Here is a 15,339-nt window from a genome sequence, read left to right as displayed (position 1 = left end):
AAATATAAAACGTTTCCCATAAAACCTAAGGGACTGAATAATAAAATGTAAAGGTTGACAAACCCCTACCTGCCTTCAATTGATAAGTAAGTGCAAAGTTATTGGATTCAGATTTGAAAACTTTGTCTGGTATAAGGAGAAAAAAAAAAAGCCTAGCAAAAGACAGATTAAGACATGGTCTACCGGAGGCGGAGCAAGATGGCGGAGGAGGAGGAGACCTAGATTTCGTCTGGAGTCAGTAATAGCGGTGTTATTTATAATTGCCAAACCTCTGAAACAACCGAGATGTCCCTCCACAGGTGAATAGACAAATAAATTGTGATTTATCTGGATAATGGACCATATTATTCAGCGCTAAAAAGAAATGAGCTCTCAAGAAACAAGATGATATACAGGAAATTTAAATGTATATTACTAAGTGAAAGAAGCCAATCTGAAAAGTCTACATATTATGTGATTGGAACTATATGAATCCTGGAAAAGGCAAAACAATGGAGACATTGACATCAGTGTTTGCCAAAGGTTAGTGTGGAGGGTAGAATGAATAGGCAGAGCACAGAGGATTTTTAGAGCAGGAAGCACATCTGTATGTTACTAAGGTTGTGGATACATGCCCTTATACATGTCAAAACCCGTAAAATGTAGTACATCAAGTGTGAAGCCTAAATGAAAAGTATATTTGGGGAGATAATGATGTGTGAGTAGGTTCCTTTGATAGTAACAGATGTATCACTCTGTTGGGAGAGGTTATCTGTATGTGGGGACAGGGATTATGTGGAAAATATTTGTCCTTATTGCTCAGTTTTACTATGAACCTAAAACTGCTTTAAAAATAAAGTTTATTAATTAAAAACATACACTATGTCATGATAGATATATCAAAATTTGTAAGTAGAATAAAGAAGAGACATCTGAAAAAGATTTTCTACAGAAACAGTTTAAGAAAGACCTTTTTTGCATGCTTGATAGGATTTAAAGTTCCCTTAAGAAACACAGCAAATATCATTATAGAGAAGATGCTACATAACAGGATTTTTTTTAAATGAAGATGGTAAAAATATGGAAAGCGTTTTTGAATATCTAAGTAAAATGCAAGAGTTACGATCAGTCTGGAGGCACCATACAAACAGGTAGAAAGAGCAGAAAAAAGTAATGAGGAAGGTGAAATTAACCAGAGCTGTTAGAGCAGAGAGGAAGTAGACAGATAGTCTCAGTGGTTATTTACAAAGAAACAAAACTGTTGCCAGATTAAAACTTTTCTCCTAGGCAAGTTCCATACTGTTTAATTACTTAGCTGGACCAAAGAAAGCTGCCTCTAAAAATGAAATAGAATTTCAGATAATTAAACAGCAGATTCATTTTAAAGGCCTCTTCTATATAAGGGTTATTAATTTTTTTCATTATCATGCTTTCTTAATAATATGAATTTCTCCTTTAGAACATTAGTGATCAAAATTATTATTTGCAAACAATATTGACCTAGGGCTAATGATGTTTTCTGCTGCAAATCTAGACACACATTCCAAGTTAAGGAGACTTTAGAATTCTATCAAACCAACAATTTTCATAGAAATCACTTTGGGCTTATTACTGTGGCTTTCATGTTTAAGAAGTTGAGAGCATTGTCTTTTTTTTAATTGATATAAATGATGTATAACAGTATATTAGCTTCTTGTATACAACATAATGTATTGCAAAATAGTCACTGCAGTAAGTCTAGCTAACATCCATCACCACACATACTTGTAAATTATTTTCCTGTGACAAGAACATTTTAGATGCCAGTCATTTTTATTACACAACTATTTGCAAAAATTATATCCACATATGTGTTTATTGATGTGAAAATGTTAACACAGTTTGCATGTTATAAGAAAGAAAACATAAACAGAAAAGAAAAAAGCATATAAACTTAAAAGTATTAAATGTAGCAAATTCCCTCTGTTGCAAATTCTTCATGAGGTGTAACAGAATTAAAATTCATGCTTGCAATGTTAGAATATCTTAATTTTTAAGAAGTTACACACAGATAATATAATATTTTATATTCACTAATGAGATTAAAATAGCATACCAGCATAAACCGTAAAGGATTTCGGGGCATCAATATGTGGCTTATATAATAAATTTGTATAAAAATTCAAATAAAATATTTTAAAGAAGTGTAATAGCAGAATGGCACATTCTCATGAGTATGTTTTTTAAATAGATTTTATTTTTTAAAACAGATTTGGTTTGCAGAAACATTACACAAAAAGTACAGTGATTTCCCAAATATACACTCTGCCCCTCACAATTTCTGTTTTCTGACATCTTGTAGTGGGTGGTACATTTGTTACCACTGCTGAACTAATATTGGTACAGTATTCCTGAAGTCTGTAGCTTACATTAGTATTTACTCTTGGTGTTGTCGAGTTTTATGGATTTTGATATATACATTATGTCATGTATCCACCATTACAGTATCATACAGAATAGTTTCCCTTCCCAAAAATGTCCCATGCTCCACCTATTCACCCCTTCTCCTTTATCCCTGAGTCTCTGCCAACCAGTGATTTTTTTTTTTACTATGACCAGTTTTTCCTTATCAAGAAAAGGAATTCATAATCCATGTCTCTGATGTAAATATTACTGTTTCAAAGCCTAAATATCAGCTTTTGGGGTATCTCATTTATTGTTTTAGTATTTAATATTTTAAAATTCACTATTATCTACTGCTTACACTCTCTACTTCTGCCACATAAATATATCATCTTTAATTTGGGTCATCTATGTTATAATTATAATAATGTTATAGACAAATCACTATAATTGGTATGATTCAAAAGAAACCTAACACCCCCGAAATTAGAAGGGATTAAGATAGGAGCATAAAGTAGATTTTACTAAAAGAATGCTAATAGGCATATAAACCCAACCACTAAAGCCTTCTTAATATCAAAGAACAACCTCAGAAACATGAATTTTCTCACCAAGTTCTGTTACTGTTCTAGAAGAATGTAGGTAAACATATAAGATTTCAGAATATAGGGACGCCTGGGTGTCTCAGTCAGTTGAGTGTCTGACTCTTGATTTCAGGTAAAGTCATGATCTCAGGGTTATGGGATCCTCATCTCGGGCTCCATGATCAGTGGGAGTCTGCTTGAGATTCTCCCTCTGCCCCTTCCCCCACTCATGTGATCTCCGTCTTTCTCTCTCTGTCTCTATGAAATAAATAAATACAGCTTTAAAAAAGGGGATTTCAGAATATAACCCCAAGAATTGTAGGGGTGATTGTCAGATTACATATTGTTCTTTACAACATGAAGCTCCTATAATTATTCGAATCTGATACTTCCTATCAAGTCAGGAAGAACAACTAAGCTGAAGGTTCATGGTCAGTTATGATGACATGGAAGTGCCTCATAAGGGAAACTGGAAGAGGAAAAGCCTGCAGTCTGTAGATGCAAACATTCAGGGTGGTACTGAGCAGCAGAGAACACCAGGAGTCCACATGAAGAGGGACAGGGCAAGCACTAGATCAAAACACGAGTGACTGGGCAGACAAGACAGGCAGAGACAGAATGGTGAAGAACATCTAAGGATACAGACCTCATGCACCTGTTTGTACCTTATGCTGTCTATTCCTCTACATAAAAGTGACTTCACACCAACCAGTGTGTGTGTTCATATTGCTCATTTTCCTGAAGGAAGTAGTGCTCATGTCCAAAGACAGGATTCTATTATCTCCACATTAAAGAGATTATATCCTTTATGGACTTCTAGGTAAATCCAAACTATGAAGAATGATTTGGAACTTCCTTTCATCTTTAGTCATTTGAAATCCACCTCTTGCTCCATAATTTCCTATGGTACTTTCAGTTCTGCATTCCTCGGAGTGTCAATCAGAGGGTTGAACAAAGGTGTTCCAAGTGTATAAAACACAGCTATCGTCTTATCCAGGGGGCAGGTGGTTGAAGGATGTGTGTATATGAGTATTCAAGGCCCAAAGAACAAGAAGATCACAATGATGTAGGAGAGGGCTTTTCTCCTCCCCTCAGCGCTGTGGTGTTTAGTGAATGCAAGATGGTAACATCAGCAGGACAGAACTCAGTGGGCGAATGGCCCCACTTTTGGACACCAGGAGTAAGTTGATCACATGGGTGTCTGCTCAGGCAAGTTTCAACAGGGGCTGCAAGTCACAAAACTAGTCATCGATCACATTGGGACCGCAGAAAGCTATACTCAAGGCCAGAAACATGTGAGCTAAAGAATGCACACAGGACCTCACCCACACCATAGCCACCAGCTCCGCACAGACCTGTCGACTCATGATGGTTGTGTAGCGCAGGGGCTGACAGATGGCCACGTAGCGGTCAGCGGCCATGAGGCTAAGGATGAAGAACCCCAGGCAGCCAAAGAAATGGGATGAAAAGCCTTGCTTGTCTCATGCACTCACTGAAAGAGATAGTGGTCTTCTTCAAAAGTGCATCCACAATCATTCTAGGGACTATGGAAGTACAGAAACAGGTGTCAGGTTAGGATAGGTGGAAAAGGAAGAAGTACATTGGACCCCCGAGTGCCCGTCTGGTCTTGATAGTAGCAATCGTTAAAAAGTTACTCAACATCATCCTCAGATAGAAGCTCAAGAAAGTGACAAACACTGTTTTCTTCCTAACAGGATCCTGGATCAACCCCAGCAGAAAAATGTATTCATATTATTCAGCTTCATGATCATGAATGAGGATAAGGGAAAGTGTGAAAAGATTTATCTGCAAAAAAATAAAAGAATTAATTTACAGGGTGCTGTGCGATGTTATGGAAGATTTTAAGCAAATTAACTCATGGTACTATGTGATATTGTGGTATATTTTAGGCAAAAATAAATATTCCTCATCATATACATTCTGTGTTTTTTTCCATGTTACTGCAGAATATTTTGTTCTCAATTTTTAATGACCACTTCATTGATGCTATGAGTCCTGAGGTATGTTATTAATATGATAGTTTCCTTCAATACTCTTCAAATATACCTCTCTCTAGATTTGACATGATTCTGATTAATATTGCCAATTCAATGATTATAAAATTAAGATATGTGGCTCCATTCTATTATTTCCCTCAGCTTTTTATATTTAATAAATATTGGGGTCCTGTTTTGTATCATATGTCACTCAGCCTTTATGATATATTTGACTGCTCATGAAGGTTCAGGAATATTAATGCAACCTCACATGCCGCTCTGAACCCTATATAGAATGTCTTTTTTACACATATATATTCATATATATCACATATTTGTCACACATATTTTTATAAATGTATGTTATTTGTAAATATATAATCTGTTTCTCTGCATACTCTTTCAGATATAGCAGCTTTAAAAGAGGAACAGGAAATACAGCTTTTCAATAATAATATGCTTCAACCTTCAGGCACATTTCTGATATTTAAGACTTGATAAGAAAGAACAGAAATGAATGTTCTTTCATGTTTAATAATATCTCACATATCCCTGTTTCTAGTTTTCTTTCTCTAATTTGTGAAAAGCAATCCTTAGAGCACGCAGAGCCTCTATAGATATATTTGTAAGTGAAAAAGGGAGAGATAAACTTCATAGTTCATATTTTCACAAATCAACTTTTTAGCTTAAGCATTTTAGATCTTGGTCACTGCCTATGGGTGTCACCTGGCAGTTGGTGTAGGACAAGATCGTGGTTGTAGTCCCCTGAACCCCACATTAATGGAACAAGACAGAGAAGCAGAAATGGGAGGGAGATCTGCTTTTTAAAAAGAACATAGTTTATGGTCAGTAACTGACTTCTCCCTTCAATTTTTTTCAGTTCTAAAAGAGAGGAAGGCAAACCATAAGAGACTCTTAACTACAGAGAATAAACTGAGGGTTGCTGGAGGGGAGGTGGGCGGGGGGTGGACTAAATAGGTAATGGGTACAGGGAGAGCGCTTGTGATGAGCACTGGGTGTTGTATGTAAGTGATGAATCACTAAATTCTACCCCTGAAAGCAATGTTATACTATGTGTTAACTAACTAGAATTTAAATCAAGACTTGAAACAAACAAACAAAAATTCTTATTCTGTCCTACCTTAAAGAATGCACATTTTGCAAATGGCAAGATCTCATTCCTTTTGATGGCTGCATAATATTCCATTGTGTATATATACCACATCTTCTTTATCCATTCATCTGTCGATGGGCATCTTGGCTCTTTCCACAGTTTGGCTATTGTGGACATTGCTGCTATAAACATTGGGGTACATGTACCCCTTCGGGTCCCTACATTTGTATCTTTGTGGTAAATACCCAGTAGTGCAATTGCTGGATCGAACGGTAGCTCTAATTTCAACTGTTTGAGGAACCTCCATACTGTTTTCCAGAGTGGTTGCACCAGCTTGCATTCCCACCAACAGTGTAGGAGGGTTCCCCTTTCTCCACATGGAATTCTTAATCTCAGGAAACAAACTGAGTGTTACTGGAGTGGTTGGGGGTGGGAAGGATGGGATGGCTGGGTGATAGACATTGGGGAGGGTATGTGCTACGGTGAGTGCTGTGAATTGTGCAAGACTGTTGAATCACAGATCTGTACTTCTGAAACAAATAACGCAACATATTTTAAGAAAAAAGGAAAAGAAGAAGATAACAGGAGAGGAAGAAAAGGGGAGTATGTCAGAGGGGGAGACGAACCATGAGAGATGATGGACTCTGAAAAACTGAGGGTTCTAGAGGGTAGGGGGGTGGGGGGATGGGTTAGCCTGGTGATGGGTATTGAGGAGGGCACGTTCTGCATGGAGCACTGGGTGTTATGAACAAACAATGAATCATGGAACACTGCATCAAAAACTAATGATGTAATATATGGTGATTAACATAATAATAAAAAAATTAAAAAAAAATAAAAATAAAAATAAAAAAAGAATGCACATTTTGCTAAAACTAATGGAAAATTATTTCAAAAGGATTTGGAATCAAGAATGCTGGGCTATATACCTATATTAACTGCAAAGTATATCTCCTCAAATATTCTTCAAGACAGATTGGGTGTTTGGTAGTCAGTCACCTTGCATACTTGTTCTGTTGGGATGAAGATTCAAAATGTTTCCCCTCCCTGCTGGTCTCCAGGACACTCCATTTTGCTCTTCTCTCAAACATGGGATGCAGCCCTAGACTGAGTAGGAATCAGTGTATCTGTCCTCCAATAACCACAGGGCCTTACTTTTTTATGACCAGGAATTATTTAGATTGCCTTAATCTGTGTCTCATTTATTGAAAATTAAGGGTTTAGATATGTCCCATGATATTGCATTTAAGTTGTTCACCAACCTACTTATTTAAGAGTTACCTTAAACTAATTGGTTTTGGGTAAATAAATCTATGTATAAAGTAAACAAAGAAACAGCATTGGGTATAATAAGGTGAGGAGAAGACTGATCAATGACCCCCAAATTTATTCACCTCTATTTATGTACTGTTCACTGTTGAACACTAGGAGCCTGATAATAATTTTTGCTTTGTTAACAGTAAGGGGTAGGAAGCCTTAGAGCAATTCAAGTCATAGTCTGAACAAGTTGAGTTTCTTTTTTCCTTGATGAAATTAGAGTTTTATAATAATTTAGAGTAGAATTGGTTTCTCGGAGTACGGGCCATTTTTAAATGCTATACAAATGACCTATTCACCAGCTAAAATGATGTTAAAGGCATTGGTTTTGAAATTGTGAATCCTGGGATCTGATGGCTTCTAATAAACTTTGCTCTAAAAGCCATCTGCTTTTTAAAGTCATCTGGAGTGGTGCCTGGGTGGCCCAGTCATTAAGCATCTGCCTTTGGCTCAGGTCATAGTCCCAAGGTCCTGAGATCAAGCCCCGCATTGTGCTCCCTGTTCCGCGGGAAGCCTGCTTCTCCCTCTCCCACTCTTCCTGCTTGTGTTCCCTCTCTTGCTGTGTCTCTCTCTGTCAAATAAATAAAATCTCTCTTTTTTTTTAAAGTCATCTGGAGCTACATTTCAGCTAAGGTTGAAAATGTTTGCATTCACACTGGGTATCAATTTGTCCACTGGATAAAACTGTTCCCAGAGTGCATTCTCTCTATTCTATACTCTATTTCCTAATGTGTCAAGATGGTACAAAACATACAAATTTGTGAATTTTTCATCCATTCATTAATGTAACAAATAGTCACTGAGTGCTGACAACAAAACTCTCTTAAAGCTACAATCTTTTTAAAAATTTTTTTATTGTTATGTTAATCACCATGCATTACATCATTAGTTTGTGATGTAGTGTTCCATGATTCATTGTTTGTGCATAACACCCAGTGCTCCACGCAGAACGTGTCCTCTTTAATACCCATCACCAGGCTAACCCATCTGCCCACCCCCTCTCCCCTCTAGAACCCTCAGTTTGTTTTTCAGAGTCCATTGTTTCTCATGGTTTGTCTCCCCCTCCGACTTATTCCCCTTCATTCTTCCCCTCCTGCTATCTTCTTTTTCTTTTCTCTTAACATATATTGCATTATTTGTTTCAGAGGTACAGATCTGTGATTCAACAGTCTTGCACAATTCACAGCGCTTACCATAGCACATACCCTCCCCAATGTCTATCACCCAGCCAACCCATCCCTCCCACCCCCCACCACTCCAGCCACCTTTAGTTTGTTTCCTGAGATTAAGAATTCCTCATATCAGTGAGGTCATATGATACATGTCTTTCTCTGATTGACTTATGTCACTCAGCATAACACCCGCCAGTTCCATCCACGTCATTGCAAATGGCAAGATCTCATTCCTTTTGATGGCTGCATAATATTCCATTGTATATATATACCACTTCTTCTTTATCCATTCATCTGTCGATGGACATCTTGACTCTTTCCACAGTTTGGCTATTGTGGACATTGCTGTTAGAAACATCAGGATGCTCGTACCCCTTCAGATCCCTACATTTGTATCTTTGGGGTAAATACCCAGTAGTGCAATTGCTGGGTTGTAGGGTAGCTTTATTTTCAACTGTTTGAGGAACCTCCAACTGTTTTCCAGAGGGGTTGCGCCAGCTTCCATTCCCACCAACAGGGTAAGAGGGTTCCCCTTTCTCCACATCCCTGCCAACATCTGTCGTTTCCTGACTTGTTAATTTTAGCCATTCTGACTGGTGTGAGGTGGTATCTCATTGAGGTTTTGATTTGGATTTCCCTGATGCCGAGTGATGTTGAACAGTTTTTCATGTGTCTGTTGGCCATTGGGATGTCTTCTTTGGAAAAATGTCTGTTCATGTCTTCTGCCCATTCCTTGATTGGATTATCTGTTCTTTGGGTGTTGAGTTGGTGAAATTCTTTATAGATTTTGGATACTAGCCCTTTATCTGATATGTCATTTGCAAATATCTTCTCCCATTCTGTCAGTTGTCTTTTGGTTTTGTTGCCTGTTTCTTTTGCTGTGCAAAAGCTTTTTATCTTGATGAAATCCCAATAGTTCATTTTTGCCCTGGCTTCCTGTGCCTTTGGTGATATTTCTAGGAAGAAGTTGCTGTGGTTGAGATCGAAGAGGTTGCTGCCTGGGTTCTCCTTTAGGATTTTGATGGACTCCTCTCTCACATTGAGGTCTTTCAACCATTTTGAGTCAATTTTTGTGTGTGATGTAAGGAAATGGTCCAGTTTCATTCTTCTGCATGTGGCTGTCCAGTTTTCCGAACACCATTTGTTGAAGAGACTGTCTTTTTGCCATTGGACATTCTTTCCTGCTTTATCCAAGATGAGTTGACCATAGAGTTGAGGGTCCATTTCTGGGCTCTCTATTTTGTTCCATTGATCAATGTGTCTGTTTTAGTGCCAGTACCATACTGTCCTGATGATGACAGCTTTGTAATAAAGCTTGAAGTCCGGAATTGGGATGCCGCCAGCTTTGCTTTTCTTTTTCAACATTCCTCTGGGTATTCGGGGTCTTTTCTGGTTCCATACAAATTTTAGGATTATTTGTTCCATTTCTTTGAAAAAAGTGGATGGTATTTTGATGGGGATTGCATTGAATGTGTAGATTGGTCTAGGTAGCATTGACATCTTCACAATATTTGTTCTTCCAATCCATGAGCATGGAAGTTTTCTCCATTTCTTTGTGTCTTCCTCAGTTTCTTTCATGAGTATTTTATAGTTTTCTGAGTACAAATCTTTTGCCTCTTTGGTTAAATTTATTCCTAGGTATCTTATGGTTTTGGGTGCAATTGTTAATGGGATTGACTCCTTAATTTCTCTCTCTTCTATCTTGTTGGTGTATAGGATTACCACTGATTTCTGTGCATTGATTTTATATCCTGCCACTTTACTGAATTCGTGTATGAGTTCGAGCAGTTTTTGGGTGGAGTCTTTTGGGTTTTCCACATAAAGTATCATATCATCTGCCAACAATGAGAGTTTGACTTTCTCTTTGCCGATTTGGATGCCTTTGATTTCTTTTTGTTGTCTGATTGCTGTGGCTAGGACTTCTAATACTATGTTGAATAGCAGTGGTGATAGTGGACATCCTTGCCATGTTCAAAGCTACAATCTTGTATCATCTTCTTTTATTGACTTTTATTGTCTAGATTGTATATAAAACATGAAATTTCTAGAAAAAAGCCATAAAATATGATCAACTCAAAGACGCTTGGGCAATTCTATATTTTGACCCTAAACACATATTTAAAAATGTGCAAAAGATTTTGCTTTTTTTTAAACTTTTGTAAATTAACTTGTGTTACCTAAATAATATAACTAGAAGTTATATTTCTTTGCTTTAAGATAATCTAACATTTTTAAATAATCATTTGTCTTATTGATAGTAAAGTTGAAAAAGTATATTATTATATCCATTTCACATTAGAATTCACAACTGATTTGTAAAATATAATACATAATAAAAAGGAAAGTTAATTCTACATAATGGGAATAGTTTATGTTAATTTTCAATAATGCCGAACCATTTTTTTGGCAAACTTTATTTTATTATCGTGTTGCTAATTTTTTACACAAATTAATGTTTTCTTTCTTTTCAGATATTTGCAAACTAAAATATATGCAGAAACAGAAGAATGTCTCAGAATTCATCCTTTTAAGATTGTTTTACAATTATGATATACAAATACTTTGTCCTGTTCTCTTCTTACTCTGTTATGTTGCCCTGTTGGTAGGAAAACTTATCTCCTTTTTTTCTTTAATGTTATCTTAGTCACCATACAGTACTTCACTAGTTTTTGATGAAATGTTCCATGATTCATTGTTTGCATATAACATCCAGTGCTCATTGCAATTCATGCAGCCCTCTTTTTCACCAACTGATGTACTATTTCTTCAGTCACTTATCCTTTATGGACCTATGCTACACCTCTTGTATGACACCCAAACTGATCAGGGACCTGCTAGTGGGAAGAAAAGCCATCTCCTATGGTAATTGCATGTGACAGGTCCTTACCATACACTTCTCTAGAAGCACGGAGGTCTCTAACCTTACCATCTTGGCCTTTGATCCCCACGTTGCCATCTACAAACTTCACCACGTACTTATTACAAATAGGACAAAGTGCAATCTCCCATCTTAGCTGTGTGGGTTGGTGGGGCTGTCCACTCCTTAACTCAGTTTCCTATGGCAATCCAGTTGCCCTTTTGTGGTCCTAACAAAATTGATCACTACTTTTATGGTATCTTCCCTTTGCTGAAAGTTGCCTGGATGATACCCACTTTGCTGGTGTCCTTGTAGTTGTTAATTCAAGACTGGTTACCTTAGTGAGTGGTTACCTTCTCTACCTGTGGGTCTCATATCACTGTGATGGTTTTATTATTTGGGTCTTCAATCTTTGCCTACCTTCCACCTCCAACCACTTTCCCTGAGTACGAAGTATTTACTCTATTTTACACCACCATTGCTCCTATGTTCAATCCCTTAGTCCACCCTCTGAGAAATTCAGAGGTGAAAAATGCTATGAGAAAAAACTGGTGTCAAACGTCATAGCTAAACATCTTTACTTAAAAAGGAGGAACAGTTAGATGTGGATGAGGGAGATAGGAAAGTATCCCACAGAGTAATTGTTCCATTGGTATCATTTATGGATGACAGAAATAGGATTTATGGATTACAAGTACCTGCTGGTCAAAGACAAATTCTACCATACAAAAATGGATTTGGAAATGTAGTTAATTTTGTGGGATTTTGAGATGGTGTCAGCAGAGTTAATATGCATAAAAAGCATTTGGGCTATAGCATTTAAAGCACTTCCATCTGATGTAAATTGAAAATTCTGACTAACTAGAATTTAAATAAAAACTTGAAATTAAAAAAATGAAAAAAAGAAATTTTTAAAAAATTTTTATTGTTATGTTAATCACCATATATTACATCATTTGTTTTTGATGTAGTGTTCCCTGATTCATTGTTTGTGCATAACACCCAGTGCTCCACGCAGAATGTGCCCTCTTTAATACCCATCACCAGGCTAACCCATCCATCCCCCCAGCCCCCTCCCCTCTAGAAGCCTCAGTTTGTTTTTCAGAGTCCATCATCTCTCATGGTTCGTCTCCCCCTCTGACATACTCCCCTTTTCTTCCTCTCCTGTTATCTTCTTCTTTTCCTTTTTTCTTAAAATATGTTGCGTTATTTGTTTCAGAAGTACAGATCTGTGATTCAACAGTCTTGCACAATTCACAGCGCTCACCGTAGCACATACCCTCCCCAATGTCTATCACCCAGCCACCCCATCCCTCCCACCCCCCACCACTCCAGCAACCCTCAGTTTGTTTCCTGAGATTAAGAATTCCTCATACCAGTGAGGTCATATGATACATGTCTTTCTCTGACTTATACTCAGCATAACACCCTCCAGTTCCATCCACGTCGTTGCAAATGGCAAGATCGCATTCCGAAAAAAAAGAAAATTTTGAATAATTTTATCATACAGAACTTCTGTAAGGGTAGTCTAGTTCCTGTTTCCCCCCATTGTTAATATCTTACATTGCCATTATGCATTTTTCAATATCCAGAAACCAACTTTGATCCATTACTATTAACTAAACCTTAGACTTGATTTTGATTTCATCAGTTTTTTTTTTCCTCTAACTTTACTGATATAGAACTGACCTACAACATTGTGTCAGTTTAAAGTACACAATGCAATTACTTGATCCATGTATACATTGTGAAATGATTACCATAGGGGCATCTGGGTAACTCAGTCAGTTAATCATCTGCATTCAGCTGATGCTGCTTGCATCAGGGTCCCCTCTCAGCAGGGAGTCTGCTTTTCCCTCTCCCTCTGCCCTCCGGCCTCTGCTTGTGCTCTGCCTCTTGTTTTCTCTCTTTCTCAAATAAATAAATAAAATCTTAAAAAAAAAAGAAATTATTACTATAATAAAGTCAGGTGAACCATCCATCAACTTCACATGATTATATTTTTTGGGTGGGGGAGAGTGAAACATCGAAGATCTACTTCCTTAGCAACTTTAAATATATAATACCATATTGTTAACTATAGTCACCATGCTGTACATTGGATCCTCAGAATCTATTCATCTTTTACCTAGATGTTTGTTCTCTCTGACAAATAAATAAACAAAACCTTTAAAAAAATTAAAAAAGGAAGACCTAAGTGGCTCAGTTGGTTTTACCTAAATGTTTGTACCCCTTGGCCAATATCCCTCTCTATTTCCCTACCCCCACTGTTCTCCTCTCTGTTTCCGTGAGTTCAGCTTTTTTAGATTCTACATATGAGTGTGATCATACAATATTTGTCTTTCTCTGTCTGACTTATTTCACTTAGCATAATGTCCTTAAGGTCCATCCATGTTGTCACAAATGGCAATATTCCCTCTTTTTTAATGCCGATAGATGATAGATAGATAGATAGATAGATAGATAGATAGATAGATAGATAGATAGATATATGATAGATGATAGATAGATAGATAGATGATAGACAATAGAAAGATAGATAACTGATAGATGTAAATATTCATGGAACATTCACCGGGTATTCTATATTTTGAGTGGTAAAGCAAACTTAACAAATTTAAAATAATAGGAATCAGTCAATGCACTTTCTTAGTCCATCATAGGATTAAACTAGAAATAAAGAACAGAAAAGAAATCTGGAAAAGTCTATATTTAAAAATTAAACAATACTTTTATAAATAATCCATGGATCAAAGTGGAATTCCCTAGGAAAATTTTAAGAAGTATTTAGAACTAAATGAAAATAAATCATATTAAAATGAGGGAGGCAGTTAAAGCAGAGCTTTTTTTTTTTTTTTAAGATTTTATCTATTTATTTGACAGAGAGAGAGAGAGCACGAGCAGGGGAAGAGGGAGAAGAAGACTCTCCGCTGAGCAGGGAGCCCGATGTAGGGCTTGATCCCAGGACCCTGAGATCATGACCTGAGCTGAAGGCAGACGCTTAACGACTGAGCCACCCAGGTGCCCCTAAAGCAGTGTTTTGAGGAAATTTAAAATACTGACTGTATGCATTTTAAACAAATTTAAAATCAATAACCTAAGTTTCCATCCTAGAAAATTAGAAGAATAAAATCCAAACCTAGCTGGAGGAAGAAAATAATAAATATTAAGCAAGAAAATAATTACATTGTAAACACAAAAGAAGTACAGAAAATCAATCAAATCAAAAGCTGTGTAAAAAAAAGAATAATAAAATTTGTAAATCTCTGTCCAAGCTAACCAAGAGAAAGGAAAGAAGACATGTTGCCAGGATTAAGGATGAGGGAGGAGACATTATCCCTCATTCTATAGACATTAAAAGGCTAATAGGGGACAGTATGAATAATTTTATGCCAAAACTTGTCAGCTTAATTGAAAAGACAAATTCCTTGAAAGACACACACTGCAAAATCTCACCAAAGAAGAAATCTATAATCTGAAAAGTTTTTATCTATTAAAGAAATTGAATTAAACCATCCATAAAAAGATACTTCCAGCCCAGATGGCTTCAATACTGAATTCTACCAATCATATAAGGAAGGAATAGTACTAATTCTACACATTCTCTTCAAGTGAAAAAGGAACATTTCCCAACTCATTTTATGAGGACATATTACCTCAGTACCAAAACCAGTAAAAATACTGCAAAAAATGAACACTAAAGACCATTATTTTCATGAACGTGGGCATAAAAATCTATAACGAACCACCAGTAAATCAAATCCAGCAATAGAAACCAATGCATGACAACCAAGTGGGGTTTTGATCGTCTTATTTCCTAACTCCTTCTTTCCAGCCTAACCCCATTAAAATGAGAACATCTACTTCTTGTTTATTAATACAAGACTTTTGTGTGTATATATTTAACTCTCTTTTCTCCATGAATGAGAACAGCACA

The 15,339-nt window shown here is 36.7% G+C and overlaps 2 pseudogenes; one reads left to right on the top strand and one right to left on the bottom strand.

Moving 5' to 3' along the window:
* Positions 1–3,809: 3,809 nt before the first annotated feature.
* On the bottom strand, positions 3,810–8,247 carry LOC112829740 (olfactory receptor 4C16-like; annotated as a pseudogene).
* Positions 8,248–11,036: 2,789 nt separating this feature from the next.
* Positions 11,037–11,969, top strand: LOC112829739 (olfactory receptor 4P4-like; annotated as a pseudogene).
* Positions 11,970–15,339: the final 3,370 nt, after the last annotated feature.

Source organism: Callorhinus ursinus, unplaced genomic scaffold (genome assembly GCF_003265705.2).
Source record: "Callorhinus ursinus isolate GAN/ISIS: 27379988/994484 unplaced genomic scaffold, GSC_fseal_2.0 scaffold21, whole genome shotgun sequence".
In the NCBI taxonomy this organism is placed as follows: domain Eukaryota; kingdom Metazoa; phylum Chordata; class Mammalia; order Carnivora; family Otariidae; genus Callorhinus; species Callorhinus ursinus.
The sequence above is the reverse complement of the archived record's forward strand: the minus strand, read 5'-3'. Positions and strand labels throughout refer to the sequence as shown.